This window comes from Miniopterus schreibersii, assembly GCF_964146895.1.
Source record: "Miniopterus schreibersii genome assembly, chromosome: 4".
Lineage (NCBI taxonomy): Eukaryota > Metazoa > Chordata > Mammalia > Chiroptera > Miniopteridae > Miniopterus > Miniopterus schreibersii.
In genome coordinates this window covers 18,804,043-18,821,294 of record NC_138105.1, presented here as the reverse complement: position 1 = coordinate 18,821,294, position 17,252 = coordinate 18,804,043, and the positions used below count along the sequence as shown (strand labels likewise).

Sequence of the window (17,252 nt, the reverse complement as noted above, 5' to 3'; positions counted from 1 at the left end):
TTCCATGCCCACTATTCCCAGGCAGATGTCCTTGAAAGCTGAGGGCTAGGAAGATCATCCACCTTCCAAGCAAGTCCTCCAACTGCCGTTCAGCATCCCCAAGTCCACTGAGCTCTGTGGGGAAAGAATGATCTCAAAAGGATGAGGCCACTGTGGAGAGAGAACTGCCTGTTCAGACAGCATGGACTCCACCTAATGCCAACACCAATCTCCACAACCATTTGGCTCCAATACAGAATCCTCCCCCAAGCCTAGTTTCTTTCCCTGCCCCTTCCTCCTACCACTACAATTCCTCCCCCAAAACTTTTCTGAACTGGCCAGGCAGCCCCTTTCCCTGGGGAATCTCCCTCCTACTTTCCTTTCCCAAATGGCTGAAATCTCTGCATCTCTTGACTTGATTACCCCCTACAAGGAGCCTAGTGGTGCAGAGAAGAGATTTCTGTAGATGCTTCTCTGAGGGGGCAGGAGGGGGTTGGTGACACTAAGCCTGAGCTCCTGGGGTGCAGCCATGGCTGTGAAGAGTTGGCAAAAGCATCAACAGTGACAGTGGCTCCCCAGGAAGGGCTTCCTGTGGTGTGACTGATCCAGAAATGAGGGCCCAGAAGAGGGCCAGCAGGATTCAGGCCGGGCTCCCTGCACAGGAGCTGAGGCCTGGCAGAGAGCTGCTGCGGAGCACATGGCAACCGCCCACACCTAGCACCAGCCTGAGGGCTGCTCATCTTGGACTAGGCCCTGCCCCTGGCCATCCCTGCTCCTCCAACATCCCTTCTCCCAGAAGGGGCTGGGACCCTTCTTCCCACACCTAGGGCTGGAGTTCAGAGGCAGGAAAATGTAGCCCACCAACCCGACATAGCCAAGGGGGGGCAGTCTTCCCAGAAGCCGCTGCCCTCCCTCCTCTGGATGCCCCTCGTGTGGCACTCTTCAGAGCTAACCCCATCACCCTGGGCAGTGTCAGTTACGCCTCTGCGGCCTTTCCCCTTCTCTTGGCCGGAGGAGCTAATCCAGAGGGAATCCAGGTGGCTACGCAGAGCTAGGCTGACGTTCTATGTCTATCCCAGGCCCACAGGAGCAAGGACGTCATCGAAGACAGGCCCCAGAACTCTCAGGCAGTCTAGGGCTCCACAGTTCCAGGGTGCTGGGAGGAAGACCCAAGTCAGCGTGGAGGCTCCAGGCTGCCAAGGGAGCTGCCTGTCATGCTCTGAGTGTGGTACTTAATCTGGTGCTACCAGGTTGTGAGGCCCAAGGACACATGTCTGTGCCCCAACACAGAGCCTACCCCAGAGCGAGCCCGTAAGTCTGCCCTCCCCCCGGCCCCCAAGGCTGACGAGCCCTAGCCTGCCGCCCTAGAGGAGACATTAGTGCAGAGGAGAATAAAGAATGGAGTGGAAAAAAATTAAAAAGAATGGGCAGGCTCACAGCTGTCCCCAAGGCTGTGCCAGCCACAGAGCATGCTTGGGGCAGTACAGCTCAGTGCTCAGAAGATGCCTTATGTGGCTCAGGGGGCCAGGCAGCCTCCCTGAGGGCAGAAAGGAATTAATTCAGTGGGAGTAATCAGCAAGGCATGGTTTCCTACACCTCCTAGCACTAGGGGTTCTTTTTACTCTCTATTTGCTGTAGAGTCGAGACTAAACTCCTCTGCCAGAATTCAAAGCAATCCACAACCTGGCCGCCTCCCACCCTCCCACCGCTTCTCCACCCGGCAGCTGGTCCCCAGCATCCCTGCACAACCCTGGGTACTGGCGGCCTGGCCCATCTCGGCCTGGCCCGGTGCATTCCTGTCCTCACTAGCCCCGCTCCTTTCATTCCCCCTCCCTCTTTACAACAGGGAGCCTTCAAACCCTGGGCCCTGGTCCGGGTGGGTCTCTGTGAAGCCTGTTCTGATCACTTCAGCCCACACCACTCTCTGCCTTTTCCGAACTCCTACAGCACGCCGAGCCTGCACCACGTGCCCGAGCCGTTTATAGCATCTCACATTGCTCATTGGGAGCTTTTCCTCAAGTCGTCAACGGGGACAGAAGAGCTGCACGAGGACCAGCAGAGGGCCCATCAGGACTGTGCCACCAGGTTTAAGTTCGCAGAGTGGGGACCCCGTTGGGCTTGTTCTGTGTCTCCTGGCTCAGGGCAGGCTCAGTAAATGCCAGTAATGATTTCTTTAAGGGGCCTTGCTTTCACCAGGGACAGTGACTGGGGTCAGGCTCTGAAGAGCAGCCTTTTTTGTGGGACTCTAAGCTGGCTGAGGAGTAGCTTGGCCCAGCAGCAACTTTTACGGTTTGCCTCAGCCAGAGGCTGCCTTAACAGGGGTGCATACCACCATCTCTGTAGTGCCTCCCCTCCCCCGCCAGCACTCCCCTTCATCAGGCTTTATCAGCCCTGCTCCCATCTCTACCAGGCAGAGCCCTGACATCTGGGGGATTAGCTTGCCCCCACTGCTCAGTTCCTCAGCCTCTGTTTATGACCCTTTCTCTCCAGCCCCTGTGAACTGAGGAGTGTTGCACATTCCTGTGAACAAGGAGAAGCCCTTTCACACAAGATATTCTGCTGTGATTCTCACAGTTGCTGTGCTGGAGGGAAGCAGATGGGTCAGAGTGGCCCCCTCCTCTGCCCTCCCCATTCCCACAGCCCAGGAGCCAGCCTATCTGAAGATCTGAAAGAGAAGGTGGCAGTGAGTTGGACCAGACAAGCCACTAAAACTGCCTTCCAGAGGGTTGAATCCCAAGGTGCCCAGTGTCTGCTTCAGGGCCTTAGCCTGGGATGGGCCCCAGGACAGAGCTGAGCCTGTGCAAGGCCCGGCCTGAACGGTGGGTTGGTGCATCCTGGGGCTGATCCTCTTCAGGGCTTTTCCCCACCAGGCCTCTACCACACTCCTCCTGAGATGTCCTAGCCTCACTTTGCTCTCAGTCCCTCAGACACTTGCCCTCCTTGCCTCTGTTTTTCTGTTGTTCTACTCCCATCAGCCCTCGATCTCATCATTAGAGAAGGCAAAAGAACAACCTTTACTACACGGCTATACTTTCAATGAGTTCACATGCATGCAATTCATTACCCCTTGACGGCATTCCTTTATGTCAGAGAGGTTAAGGGTTAGTCTCCCCACGCCCGAGAAATAATGCGACTTGCTCCTGTTATTAACAGCTTATATAGGGCAAAGACTGGAACCCGAGTTTCAAACACTTAGGCGAGAGCTTGTTTGTTTGTTCTTTTTAAATAATGCCTTGCCTAAACTCCCTGCCCCCTCGTACCGAAAGCTTTACCATAAGCGATTTACTTTCCTGGCACAAGCCAATTCTAAAAGAGAGAAACAGATTCTAATTCTACTGCAAAAGCCTACTCCCTTCCCTCCCCCTAGGATCACAGAGATCTCCACCTCGCGTGCACAGAAATGCCTCGGTGGCAAAGGGTATATAAGATATATATGCAAAATGAACGAACAGGTGTTTGTCATCATTCTCATCAACGCCTTGCACTTGTATGTTTATATACAGGGTGCCCCCCCAAAATGTACACACACTTTGAATAATTATGAAGCGTTTATTAAATATACATTTCATTTTCAAAACTGAGCTATCAGCTGTTAAAGTGTGTATACATTTTTGGGGGGACACCCTATATGTATGTATATGTGTGTGTGTACATATAAATATTTAATTGGATCAGCTTTATGTTTTGGCCCAGTAACCTCAGTTTTAAGAATTTATTATAGCCCAGCCGGGCGTGGCTCAGCGGTTGAGCGTCGACCTAGGATCCAGGCGATCGGGGTTCGATTCCCTGTCAGGGCACATGCCCAGGTTTCGGGCTCGATCCCCAGCAGGGGGCGTGCAGGAGGCAGAGGATCAATGGCTCTCTCATCATTGATGTTTCTATCTCTCTCTCGCCCTCTCCCTTCCTCTCTCTGAATATCTAGAAACAACTTATAAATGACCTATAATTAGAAATTTGTTAAAGTTTGGTTCTTTCAAGTGATGAAACATCAGCCACTAAAATTCAGGTTTCTGAAGAACAATTACTGGCCTGTGTAAAAGGTCACTACATAATAACAGGTGAGGAAAGCTGTATATACAGTTATATGACCATTAAGATCTAACAAGGAGAAAAAATTATATGCATGAAAAAATGATTTTGATACAAATATTGAATCATTATATTGTGCTCCTGAGAATAATGTTATATGTCAATTATGCATCAATAAAAATAACTAGATAAGTAAATAAATAGAAAACAAGGATGTATTTTGGCATAGTAAAATTGTAAATAATTTTTTTTTCTGTAATATGTTTCTTGGTTTTCCACATTTCCTACAATGGGCATTTATTACCTTTAAGGAAACATAAAAAGTGTGAACTTTTGTTAAATTCCTTTTTATTTTTCATAACCATGGTCAGAATTTAGGACAGGAGAAGTCAGCCTATTTTACAGATGGCATAATAAGCACAGAGAAAACTAAGTGACAACTAGCACAAAGTGACATAAGGTCAACATCAGGATCAGGACCCAGGTATCCTCAGGTTCAGCCTAAGACCCCTTCTGCCTCCCCAGATGGCAGTTTTCCTATAACGTACCCATGCTTTTATTTTCAGCCCAGGTCTGCGTGGCTCACCACACTCAGGCACAAGTACTCCACCCTTGTCTTCTGGGGTGTCCCCACACAGTTACCAACCTCACTTAGGGCCAAATGTCTGGGAGGATCAGACCTCAGGGGTAGAGGATGGGAAATGTAGGTGAGTCAAAAAGCATCTCAATTCTACCTCAAGGGCCAGACACAGTGCTGAGCAGAAAATGCATGCGGGCTTATACCACATACTCCTACACATAGTTCATGGAGGGTTACACACCTGAAGCTAACCAAGGATCCCAGGCGTCCAGGCCTCAGCAGACAGCTTGCCCGGGCAGTGGGAAAGCCAGGTCTCTCTGCAGGGCCCTGTCTAGAGTTGCTCCTTCCTTGCCCTTTCAGCTTGCCACCTCTCTGCCTCAACGAGCTCTAATTAGCTCCTCTCTGGGAAGTGACTCAAGGCCATTATCTTGCCTCCACCCCTGATGACCCATTGGGAAGAGAAGGGAAGTGACTTATATAGAGTCATATCATGAGTCAGTACACAAACCAAGACTGAAATGTGGCATTTGGGGCTCGCAGGGCTATACTTAGGCCACTGGGAAGAGCTTCTTCTCCCAGTAGAGTCTGGACATAGGTAAGGGTCTGGACATGGGCAGATGCTGACCACAGCTCCAGGACAGTAGAAAGAAGACAGAATTTGGAGCTTTATTACCTCTAAGCACGTCTTCCTTCCGTCTCTAAAGTACTTAGGAGCAACTCCATCCTCATAACGCACAAGAAGAAACTGAAGCAACAGGAAGGGACGCGGAATTCTGAATTTTTGGTCATCTGTCACTCTCCTAGGACCACTGCAGCGAACCAGCAAAACCTCAGTCCATCTGAGCGTGAGGAGGAGGCGTGGCCCCTGGGGTTTCCCTCCCAGGACCTTGCACTGGAGGAAAAGGGCTTTGACCTTGGTCGGTCAGTCAATGTCATGAGCTAATAATCAGACTTCTCTTATAAAGCACACATATTCACAGTTCTTAACACCTAATTGTCACAGAACTGGAGTCCCCTGCTCAAGGCCAGGGAGGAAAAGGTAAACAAACAAACAAAAACCTTAGATACACTGAGAACTGATCTGGATCAGCAAGGAGAAATCTAGCAAGTCATATCATTGACATCAATAATGCTCACCTACCCTCACTGACCATCCCAACCCCACACCTAAAAGGACCCCTGAGTAACCCAACGTCGGCAGTGCTGCCCAACAGGACTTTCTGAGATGGTGAAAACAGTCCATATCTGTGCTGTCCAATATGGTAGCCACTAGCCACATGTAGCTATTGAGCACTTGAAATGTGACTAGTGTAACTGAGGAACTCAATTTTATTTATTTTTAATTAATTTAAATTCCCATTTAAATTGCTCCCATGGATGTTGCCTACTGTATTGGGCAGCACAGCTCTGGAGACTTGGACGGGACAAGAACTTGAGTAATTCATTGATTAATTCTTGTACATGCCTGTTTAACCTTTACCCAACAGACTCAGGAAAACTCCCAGGTTCATTAGAAATCTCCAAGGCTCTTTGGGTGGGCAGAGTCTGAGTGAAAGACTTTGTGCAAAAAAGAAGGGAAGGGGTCTCTTTGATTCATGTGTGAAGGAGCCTTCCCCAAGGAGAGTGAGACTATGGCATCCTGGACTGCACGCTCCAGAAGAGGCCCCAGTGCAGGAGTCCAGAGTTCTAAGAATGCCCACTGCAGAAGCAGGGCATACTCTCTGAATGGTAAGGATCCTGGCCACAGGGAGACTGAGCAACCATGAAAAAATCATTCTAGGGGAAATTACTAGGAAGATGCACATGCCCTCAACTGCCAAGAAGACCTTTCATGAGCTGTCGCTGGATACAGAGCTTTGGATGGAGAACAGAAGGATGGAACAGGCCTCCCTGTGGGTATTGCCTCATACTGCTAGTGGGAGCTAAAGGGGCTCAACCATTCAGGAAGGTAAGCTGGTAACATGTACCAAGTGACTTATTAAATGCACATATCCTTTGGTATAATAATTTCACTTCTGGAAGTTGAATTTAAGAAATTAATTCAAGATTTATGAAGATTAAGCTATAAGGATGTTGATTTTAGATGTTTTTGTGGAGCAAAAATATTGTAAACATCTAGATTTATAATAAGAGCAGACTGTTAAATAAATTATGGTAGCTTTGTGTAACAGACTATTCCTTACCTCCCACATCACTCTCATATCACTTGTTTTTAATAACTCTTATCGGTATCTGGAATTATTCTGTCCATTTATTTATTTTATTATCTTCTCTCCCTCATCCCAACCCACAATGGAAGCTTTAAGCAAGTTTTGTTCATTGCTTTATTCCTAATATCTAAATTAGAAAATAATAAATTAGGTCCTCGATAAATATTTATTGCATCAAAATTGTATTATAATAGAATTTATCTATTGATGGGTAAAGATATTCAAAACACATTAAGCTGATAAAAGGAGCACGTGTCCATGACAGGATTTCAGTTTTGTTAAAAGGTTCATCAAATGTGTGTCTGAATCTGGAGGGTCAAATGTCAGGAAGGACAGAAGCACAGAGCTGACAGCAGTCATCGCTGGGGGGTGAGACACCATCTATTACTGGCATTTACGTTCTTTTGCTTGTCTATATTTCCCGCTTTGTTACTTCTTTAACAAGCACATATTGTGTTTATTATAAGACAAAATAATAAAAGTAACCTTGTTATGATGAAAGAACAGACAAGTTTCTTTTAAAAAATTCACAGCCTAGCCCTGGCCAGTTTGCCAAGTGGTTAGAGGAGTGGCCCATGGACTGACGGGTCCCAGGTTCGATTCCAACCAAGGGCACGTACCTCGGTTGCAGGCTGAATCCCCGTCCCTGGTCGGGGCACGTGCAAGAGGCAACCAATCAATGTGTCTCTCGCACATTGATGTTTCTTTCTCTCTCCCTCCCTTTCTCTCCCCCCACCCACTCCCTCTGAATAAAAATAAAAATAAATTAAAAACTCAGCCTAGTGGAGAGCACATAAAGACCCCTGAAATACTCAAAATGCATTTACATCAGCACATGCTATCACCAAACAACACACAGCAAGTGTATGCCCAACCCTCTCCCCAGTGTCATAGGGAGCCAAGGACAATATCTGCATTTATTTAGTTATGATACTCTGCCTTGTGCTAAAAAAAAAAAAAAAAATTGCTGTGGCTCATAGGAAGGTCCCTCTCCTATCGTCTATTTAGGGAGATGAGACATACACAAATGACAAAGCAAAACTCTGTTCAGTAACAACTGTGAACAATCACGTGGCGACTGTCTCATCTAGCTTCGCAGTCCCCTAGAGCCTACCAAGGGCTTACCTGGAACATTGGTGCTCACTGATGCTAGTTGAAATAAACAGTTCAGCATTTATGATAACAAAACACGGTCCTTGATAACATGCCAAGTAAGTGAAATGGGGAGTCAGTGTTTAATGGGGATAGAGTTTCAGTTTTGCAAGCTGAAAAAGATCGAGAGATCTGCTGCATAACAATGAAAACAGACAATGCTACTGGACTGTATACTTTAAAATGGTTAAGATGGTAAATTTTATGTTATGTGTCTTTTTTCAACATTTTTAAAAAATGCCAAATAAAGTGGTACGGACCCTAGTGCTAAAAGAATTGAGCTCAGGAGAGATCACTGCACACGAGGCGTCTGGGTGAAGGACTGGAGCACCAGCTCCCACCAGGAGAAAGGAAGCCAGTTCCGAGGCAGGGCGTTTAGGAGCCAGCATGCAAATGTACTGGGGCCAGGGAGTAAAGGGTGGGTCAGCCCTGAGGAACTACTCAGGGCTTAAGAAGGTCAGTAGTTGGACTAAGGGTATGAAGGGGGGTTGGGTCAGAATGTGAAAGGCCTTGGGTGCCAGTCTGGACCTGAGCCTACAGTCAATGAGGAGACACAAAAGGTTTTAGATTTGGGAAATGATAGGACAAAAGGAGTATTTTAAAAATACTAATTAGCATTCAAATTAGAATATAGTACACTTAATCTCAAACCTGCTGAAAGGGACAGAAAAGGAAGCACGAGATCTTCCAATGTGACATTCAGATGACAGCTATGGCTCAGACAGAGTCTAGACCAAATAGGTCATCTGAATAAGCTTTTCAGGGACCCTGTCCCTACCACTACTGGGAAAAGATGGATCCCATCACTCTTGTCTCGTAACCTTTTCCCGGAGAGGCTTGGAATCTCAAAAGCACCTTTTTCTTCCCAGCACTGTAATGAGCTAGACAGTGGGCAGCAGTGATTCCCTGACCAAAATGCAAAGTAGGAAGGAAGCCGGGCTCCCACATAGGCCGACAAGGGCCGCTCTGTCAGCTCAACCCCAGCTGCGTGCCTAGGAAATACTCAGGTTCCCACAAGAAGGAGCACTTAGCGGCTTCCTCCCAGGCAGTGCTTTCTGGACCAAAAATCAGCCAGCTCCCCAGCACCCCCTGTCCCCAACCAGGTAACCGAAGACTACAGTGAGCCATGGGCAACAGTCCCCTCAGAGTAAGGGACATGTGACTCCACTGGATTTGTCCATCCACAATTGTATGAGACAGTTCAACTTTTATTGAAAAAAAGGGAAAAACATTAGAAGTTATTTTATTTACAAGTTAATGCATATGTAGCAAAAAAATCAGAAAATTGATAAGCAAAAAGAATATTTTCAAAAGTCACATTTTAGCATGTTACTTTGTTAACAAATATAAATGGACTCATACTGGACAGACTATTTCAGAACATGATTTTCCCCCCACAGGGCAATCTATTGTAAATGTTTTGGTTTTTTATGTCAATAAGTAAACTTCTCGAAAAATGATGTGTGATAATTGCATGGCATCCTACAAAATGGGGAATATGGGAGACCACAGTCCAGGGAACCGGTGTCCCCTTGTTGGACATTTAGGCTGTTCCCAACCTTTGGCTATCATAAACAGCACTAAGATGAACACCTGGGAACTAAATAATCTCATCCCCAGAATCCTAATGCTGTTGATGGTGGATGTGTTTAAAATGTAATATAAAGTTCTACTCCAAAGGGAGATACCTGTAGCACCTATGGTAAGAAGAGCACATGTCCCTTCAGGGACCTGACTCAAATCTTATTTCTTCTAGGAAGGCTTCTCTTGACCAGATCAATCCAAAGGGCTTTCTCTCTCCCCCAAGTACTCCGATTGACTGCTTGGCAGTCATGCTCTTCCTTTAGCACTTAAAACCTGTCTGGTCTGGCCTTTGCCATGTGTCCCTTGTCCCCCCAATTATACTAGAAGCTGCTTGAAGGCAGAGATCATATTGAGTACTTCTTTGTAGTCCCAAAAGAATGACACATGTGACTTTTACTCATTGAACATTTATCAAATTACTTCATATAAAAGCCTGAGGGATACAGAGTGTGGGAAAGTGACAGCTAAAACCCCACCTGGATCAAATAAAATAAAAAACCCCACAAAATATTTAAAAAAAAAAGCCTGAGGGGAATTGAGGAGAGAGTAATCCTTGAATTTTAATTAGGGCTAATGGGTGGTCACTGGGAATGAGGAACTATGTCGTTTTTAATTTTATTTTTCAATTACAGTTTACATTCAATGTAATTTTGTATTAGTTTCAGGTGTACAGCACAGTGATCAGACAATCACATTACAAAGTGTTCCCCCTGATATTTCCAGTACCCACCTGGAACCATACATAGTGATTACAGTATTACTGACTATATTCCCTATGCTGTACTTTCCATCCCCATGACCAGGTTGGGACTACCAGTCTGTGCTTATCAATCCCTTCACCTTTTACATCCCACCCTCCAAACCCCCTCCCCCTGGCAACCATCAGTCTGTTCTCTGTATCTATGAGTCTGTTTGTTTTGTTTGTTTGTTTATATTGTACTTTAGAGTCCACATACAAGTGAAATCATGTGGTATTTGTCTTTCTCCGACTAATATATTTCACTTAACATCATACCCTCTAGGTCCATCCATGTTGCTGCAAATGGTAAGATTTTGTTCTTTTTTATGGACGAGTAGTATTCCATTGTATATGTCCCACAGCATTTTTATCCACTCATTTATTGATGGGCACTTGGATTGCTTCCATATCTTAGCTATTGTAAATAATGCTGCAATGAACATAGGGGTGCATGTATTCTTTCAGACTAGTGTTTTGGGCTTCTTTGGATATATACCCAAAAGTAGAATCACTGGGTCATAAGGCAGTTCCATTTTTAATTTTTTGAGAAATGTTCCATACTGTTTTCTATAGTAGCTGCCCCAATCTGGGGACTGAGGAACTAGAAAAAAAAGCCCACCCTTCCTTTGCCCATCCAAAGGCACTGCTGGGGCTCAGCACCCTGCCTCTAACCCACCTCACCTCCTTGGCCCCAAACAACCAAAGCTCTGACAACTCAAAGAACAGCTGGGATAAATGAAATGATCTTATACAGACCATTTGACACGTGGTCTGACAACACTGCTCTAAAGATTAAAAAGTGAGCCACCCCCTATCTCCAAACAGCACTTCCCATGCTCTTTAGTGAAGGAGGAGAGAGACAAAGGTCGACAAAACAGCCCTTCCCCAAAAGTTAAGGGATGGCACCACGGCCTAATCCTGGATGAAAGACAGAGCAGAGCTACTCTACCAAAGAGCAGAAATAGAAGGAAGTCACCCCCAGAGCAAGGGCTCAGCAGTCAGTGAGGGTGCCCTCACGTAGCCTGCGGCAGGCCCTGGAATAAAGCAAATTCCCAGGAAAAGCTAGCAGGTGAATCCTGCTTATCAAGAAGACAGAACTGCCAAGCCTGCTGCCCACAGACAGGTCCATCACACATGGATGTGGGTTCCCTCTAAACAGCCCTGGGACCCAGGGAGTGCCAGGGGCCAGGGGCCTCCTGGGAGGAACTAGTTGACCCTCCTTCCTGGCACTCAGTTGCTCTGATCATTGTCCCTCCTCATAGATCAGGAAGCTTTTGTTAAACACCTGCTCTGCTAGACCTGGGCTAAGAGCAGCGAGGTATGTGGGAAATGAAGCACGGGCCCTCTCTGTAAAATTATAATCTGGCTAGAGGTCTGAAGTTCGAGATAGAACAAGGAACAAAAATGCTGTTTCTGTGTTAGTGGGCAGGGTTTGGGTGGAGATGGGGAGGGGAAAGTCAAGAACTCTAGGAGGAAGTCAGGAAGCCTTGGTTCTAGTGCCCTCTGCCACCAGCGAAAAATGACACAGCTTTGGGTCAATCATTTAATCTCTTTAGGCTTCTAGTTTCTACACTAGAAAAATGAGAGACCAATCTCAATGCTGCCCACGAAAGAGCTAACAGGTCAGAACATGGTTCTGAAAAAACTTCAGAGGGCTGCAAAAATGCCTTTATTGTGGTCAACACATATATTTAGACTAAACCAAAAGCTAAGAAAGCCACGGAGGCCAGCCATCCTTCCATCTCAGAACACGCAGGTGAGCCTGTGTTAAGGTCTCCTGGCAGACCAACCCCGACCAGAACCACACAGTACCTGCTCCGTATCCAAACGGTAGCCCTACCCAGACAGCGAACTGCAGCTCAAGACAACCTGCCGCCCCTTCTACTCTTCTCAACCTCTGTCATTCTCCAAGTCTGGCCTCTACTGTGATGCAGCAAGAAGTGCAGAACTCAAAGTCACCTGAGGGGGGTGTCTCAAGTCTCAAGAAGTCCATGCTTGCTCCTGACAAGGCTGGAACCAAATTATGAGCTGAGGGTTTCAGAACCTGGGAGATGGCTGAAAACAAACACCACCTACCACCCAGAGTCAAAGAAACAAACTGTCACTTGAAAAATGGGGCAAGACCAGAGACTATAGGAATAAAGAAAGATAGGAGCAGGAGGTGAGAGAGGGGAAAGAACCTGCTCAAATCAGGTTCCAAAGTGAACCAAGAAGGGTTCTAGAATTTCTAAGTTATATCAGAGGCCTCTGATGCCCCCCTCACACTCCCTGGCCCACTTCCTCTTTATTCATAGCTGTTCTGGATGCACTCAGACCTGCCTCCTGCTAGCAGGGTCACAACTCAAGCACAAAACCTCCTGGGATCTTTTCTGACAAAGCTCAGCCAGTGGCGTATGGGACCTAGTGGACGCATGGCCTGGCCTCGAGTCCTGCCAACAGACAATTCCCTGAGTCACTCTGTGTGGTTGCCAGGAGGTCCTGGAAGAATGGAGTCCCTACTGCACACAGTAGGACCCTTTATGCCACACCCTCATATAGGCTTCCCTTCCTCCTCTGCCTCATTCCCATTCATGCTGCTCCCTCCTTCCTGCTTCCTAAAATTTTCTCTCAAATACACTATCTGCAACCATGTGCCCCCCTCAGGTTCTCCTGGCAGGTGAAATCAAACCAAAAACATCAGCAGAGAATCTGGTGCCTACAAGCTGATGGGACAGTTCTACGGTGACTTGGCATCTTTTTCCAAGGGATGACACGTTGCTCTGAAAAGCTTTCTCCGTAAGGCCCACAGCTCTCTGTTCATCCACCAGGTCTGGTTCCTCAATGTGACAGCAAATCTAGCTCACCACTGCCTTATCCGGCAAGGCTCATGGGAAGAGGGAAGGGACTGAAAATTCTCTACTGGTGCTCTGTGGCTCTTTGCAACTGCTGTTCAGGAAGTAAGATTAGTATAGAACCTCAACTTCATCTTCTGCCCTGCACACCATCCCATGAAGAGTTCCACCAAACATCACCCCTTCCTGAAAGAACCAACTGTCTTTTACAAGGCACATGATTTCATTTTTTATAAAGGAGGCTCATAGCGGGAAACTCGCCCAAATTGCATGGGAAATACATGCGGGGTGAGAACACTTGAGTGCTGAGGGCATGGGCCCTATTCTATACACCCACAGGGAGCCTGGGGAGAGAGGACATGCACGTGTGCCACACACAAACATACACATGCCCAGGACAAAAAGCAAGGGAAAACAGTATCGAAATATTAGCCATAATCCTCTCTGAGTCATTTTTATTCTTTTCTTTATACTTGCATTTACTTTCTTTTTAAAAAATATTTTTGATGCCCGGCCGGGGGTGGCTCAGCAGATGAGCATCGACCTAGGATCCAGGAGATCAAGGTTGGATTCCCGGTCAGGGCACATGCCCAGGTTGCAGGCTCGAACCCCAGTCAGGGGCGTGCAGGAGGCAGCTGATCAATGACTCTCTCATCATTGATGTTTCTATCTCTCTCTCTCTCCCTTCCACTCTCTAAAATCAATAAAGATATATTTAAAAATAAAATAAAATAATAAAAATATTTTTGACTTTTAGAGAGAGGAGGGTGAAGGAGAAAGAGAAACAGAGCTGTGAAAGCAAAACATCTATTGGCTGCCTCCTGAAGGCCCCCCACTGGGAGTTGAACCAGCAACCTCTGGGGACACAGGACGACATCCAACCAACTGAGCCACACAGGCCAGGGCTGCATTCACTTTCTACAATGAATGTGTAATACTCTTAAGTTTTCAATTATAAAAGAAGACAAGGGCCTATAAAATTGTAATATCCGGTCACTGGGGAAAAATGATGGAGGTGGTCATTGAGAGGACTTGACTGCCAGTGACCTGCTCCTGGAGGTCACACCTGGAAACTGTTTTCCCCAAGTGGAATCGAGGCCTTGCCGGCATTGAATGACTTGCGAAGAGGAAACTGAGACCAGAGTCGAGGACTTCCAGATTGCTGCTCTCAGGATGAAATGCAGCTCACTGCCCACTTTCAAGATGAAAATAGCACAATCTTGTAAATCCCTCTAAAACTGGTGGGTCTGGTGCTCATTGGCTCCACCTGCGAGGAGAGGGTGGAATGCCAGAGCCAGGGATCCTGGTGCTCTAAGGCCTTTCACGGCCTGGTGTCCCTGAGCTGGTTCTTGCATTGACACTGGGCTCCCTGCAGGTTTTGGCTGGGATTTTTTTTTTTCAGGGAGCCCTCCGAGTGGCCACAACTGCCAGCACCAGGAGCACTGAGCTGGAGCACTTTTGAGGAACTAGACGAAAGACCAAGGCAGGGGTTGCGGAGAGGGGTGCCCAGCTTGTCCAGGGGCAGCAGTAGCTCAGGGCCCCAAGGGGAACGGGCTCATCCCCAGCCCAGCACACAGTGCTCACTGCAGCTTCTACTGCACGCGGACCCTGCAGGCCCTGAGCTCCAAGAAGGCCAAGAAGATGCGCTTCTACCAAAATGGGGACCCCCTACTTCAAGGGCCTGGTGTCATCCACCTCCAGTGACTGCTTCTTCTCCTTTGATGCATGGCTCATGGAGCTCACCTGCTCCCTGTCGGACAACATGAACCTGCCCCAGGGCGTCCGCACCATCTACACCATCGACAGCAGCAGGAAGGTCACCAGCCTGGGTGAGCTGTTGGAAGGTGAAAGTTATGTGTGCACATTGAGTGGACCATTTTGCAAAGTTGATTACACCGAAAATATTAATCCGAACCTGTCTGTGAACATTAAGGACGGGACCACGTTGGCCTTGGCTGCTCCCTCCTTGGTGAAAAGTGAAGTAAAGGAAAGTAAAGATTTCATCAAACCCAAATTGGTGACTGTGATCCGAAGCAGAGTGAAGCCTAGAAAAGTCATTCAGATCATTCTTAATAAGAAGACTGCTCATTCCTTTGAACAAGTCTTAACAGGTATCACCGTAGCCATAAACTAGACTCAGGAGTGGTCAAGAGGCTCTGCACACTGGACGGAAAGCAGGTTACTTGCCTGCAAGACTTTTTTGGTGATGACGACGTTTTTATTGCATGTGGACCTGAAAAATTCTGTTATGCCCAAGATGACTTTGTCCTGGATCACAGCGAATGCCATGTCTTGAAGTCATTTTACTGTCACTCTGCATCTAAGTATTCTGGATCCAAGAGCCTTGGGCTCTCTCGTTGCAGCAAATCACCAGCCTCAGTTAATCAAACTCCCAGCGGCCAGCTCTCCACTCCTAAGTCTATGAAATCCTCCAGTTCCTCTCCAACTAGACCAGGAAGTTTCAGAGGATTAAAGATTTCTGCATATGGCAGATCTTCTTCCAACATAAATGGTGGACCTGAACTTGATCGTTGCCTCAGTCCCGAAGGCATGAATGGAAACAGGTGCTCTGAATCATCAACTCTTCTCGAGAAATACAAAATTGGAAAGGTTATTGGTGATGGCAATTTTGCAGTAGTCAAAGAATGCATGGACAGGTCCACTGGAAAGGAGTTTTCCCTAAAGATTATAGGCAAAACCAAATGTGGTGGAAAGGAACACCTGATCAAGAATGAAGTGTCCATACTGTGCCAAGTGAAGCATCCAAACATCATCATGCTGGTGGAGGAGACGGAAACGAGCTCTTCCTGGTGATGGAACTGGTCAAAGGAGGAGACCTCTTTGGCGCAATTACCTCTTCAACCAAGTACACTGAGCGAGATGGCACCGCAAAGGTATACAATCTGGCCAACACCCTCAGGTACCTCCACGGCCTCAGCACTGTGCAGAGACATGAAGCAGGAGAAACTCTTGGTGTGTGAATATCCCAATGGAACCAAGTCTTGGAAGCTGGGAGACTTTGGGCTTGCCACTGTGGTGGAAGGCCCCTTGTACAGTCTGTGGCACTCCAAATTACGTGAAATCAGTGCTGAAACCGGGTAAGGCTTGAAGGCAGCAGGCGTGATCACGTACATACTTCTCTGCGGATTCCCACCATTCCCAGTGAGAGCAATCTTCAGGAGGGTCTCTTTGACCAGATCTCGGCTGGGAAGCTCAAGCTTCCAGCCTGCTACTGGGATAACATCACTGACTCCGCAAAGGAATTAATCAGTCAGATGCTTCAGGTCAACATCGAAGCTTGGTGTCCTGCGGGGCAAATCCTGAGTCACCCCTGGGTGTCAGATGATGGCTCCCGGGAGAACAACATGCAGGCTGCAGTCACAGGTAAACTAAACAGCTCTTCAATTACATGCTCCCCGGACAGAACAGCACCACGGCCGGGGTCTCCGTGACTGGACACGCTCTAGATAAGGGGAGGCAGATCTTCTGCAGCAAATACTGTCAGGACAGTGGCCCACCTGGGCCCAGTTCCACCCTCCGCCCAGGAGCCCCGTGTGCGGGGTGGCAGCCCTGCTGCTCTGGAATCTCCCACTCGCCCCTGCTTCCCGCTGCCCCGGGCTGTGAGCCAGCAGGGACCTGGCGCTGCCAGTGCAACTGACCCCGTAGTGACTGGCCCTGCAGTGACTGACCCTGCAGTGACTGACCCTGCAGCTGGCATGAGCCTGCCTCTGCTGATTGCTGGCTATCAGGCCACCAGCACTGCCCGGCGGCTTCGGTTCACACTCTGGGCTCTGCCCTCCAGTGCCTGGGGGTGTCACATGCAGAGTCAGCTTTGGTGACAGGTATTCAGAGCGGCTTGTTTTAAATTATCCACGTTTCAGTTCGATGGGTGTTTTACGGCGGGACCAGAAGAATGTGCAACTTTTTCCAGCATTTATATAGAAACACTTCAGAGGAGCCAAGACCTCTCCCTTATTTAAGTAAACTCGAGTGCTCCTTTTTTCTCACCAAGGACTAGAACTCATCTGTCCCTCGGTGGGTGTCCTATGAGAGGCGATGGGCACCTTTCCCTGCTGACGGGGTTGGGGACTGGCTTTCCCGTGGAAGAAAGGAGCACCTGAGAGGACAGTCTGGTCACTGGACACAAA

The 17,252-nt window shown here is 47.7% G+C and overlaps 1 protein-coding gene and 1 pseudogene across 5 annotated transcripts in view; one reads left to right on the top strand and one right to left on the bottom strand.

The window, feature by feature from the left end:
* The window catches only part of LOC308555577 (serine/threonine-protein kinase DCLK2 pseudogene), a 33,266-nt pseudogene extending 16,504 nt beyond the window's left edge, over positions 1 to 16,762 (top strand). Inside the window, exon 2 of the transcript in view lies at positions 14,507 to 16,762. The product of the transcript in view is annotated as a serine/threonine-protein kinase DCLK2 pseudogene (transcript). The remainder of the gene's footprint in view (positions 1 to 14,506) is intronic.
* The window catches only part of NRG2 (neuregulin 2), a gene marked incomplete at its 5' end in the record, with an annotated part of 175,791 nt that overhangs the window by 121,191 nt on the left and 37,348 nt on the right, over positions 1 to 17,252 (bottom strand). The window lies entirely within an intron of this gene.